Below are 1,078 nucleotides of genomic sequence, written 5' to 3' on the forward strand. Positions count from 1 at the left end.
TAAAGGGGTCCTATTATGCTTTTTCACTTTTTCAACTTTAAAAGTGAGTCTGTAATGTTGCTGTTTGAGCATAAAAAAGATCTGCGAAGTTGCAACGCTCAAAGTCCACTTCAAAAGGAGATCTTTTATTTCACAGAAATCACTTTTCAAAAACTACAACGAACGACTCGTTTGGACTACAACGCATATTTTCCGGGATTTGTGATATCACAGATATCGACGAATGGGACGAGAGCTGGTTGAGCTGCACTAGAGACGGCAACGGGTGTTATCATTATGTTGGAGACACGCTAGCTTTCTCAAGGCAGACGAACTTAGAGTGGTTACAATCATCCGGGTTTAAATCACGCTCAAATTGATTTGATATTAACGCAATATTTACGCTGAAGCTCGCAGGCGGCTATGGTAGGGGGCATGACATTTCCCGACCAGGCGCAGAGTGCTGCCAATCACAACACACACTGACCCAGCTAACCAATCACAGCACATTTCGTATTTCAGAAGGCGGGCTTTCATTTGATACAGGAACTATTCGAGCCGTTCATGCTGGACTGGGGAGAGAGGTGCTGTAATAATGTAAAATATGTGAAAAATAATGTGTTTTTCCTAGTACCTAGTATGAGAGCCTGTTCTAGTACACCCCCAAAACAAAATCAAGACTTTGTAAAAGTGCATAATAGGACCCCTTTAAAACCCCCTCTCCCTACCCAAAGAAACACACATACAGAATTTAATATAATACTTTGTTCTTCTTTATTGCATTATAACATACATACATTATAAATGTGGATTTGTACACTACAATCTTTATTGTTATATATAATATAAAATATTCAGAATATGAAAACAAAGCACAAAAAACTTTACCAAACATTTATTTTTATTGTTTTTCTGACCCCATTCAGAACGGAAAATCAAAGAGAGAACACAAAAAAACAAACAAATATAATTTCTGATACCAACCATGTCAACAGAGAGGGAATCAAAATGAATCATGAAGCACTGACATGTCACTATTAGAACTGTTAAGAGAGACAGACATATTTACAGAGAAGTAGAATGATGCCTCCAAATGTTG

Source organism: Sinocyclocheilus grahami, unplaced genomic scaffold, assembly GCF_001515645.1.
Source record: "Sinocyclocheilus grahami isolate Dianchi unplaced genomic scaffold, SAMN03320097.WGS_v1.1 scaffold339.1, whole genome shotgun sequence".
Taxonomy (NCBI): Eukaryota; Metazoa; Chordata; class Actinopteri; order Cypriniformes; family Cyprinidae; genus Sinocyclocheilus; species Sinocyclocheilus grahami.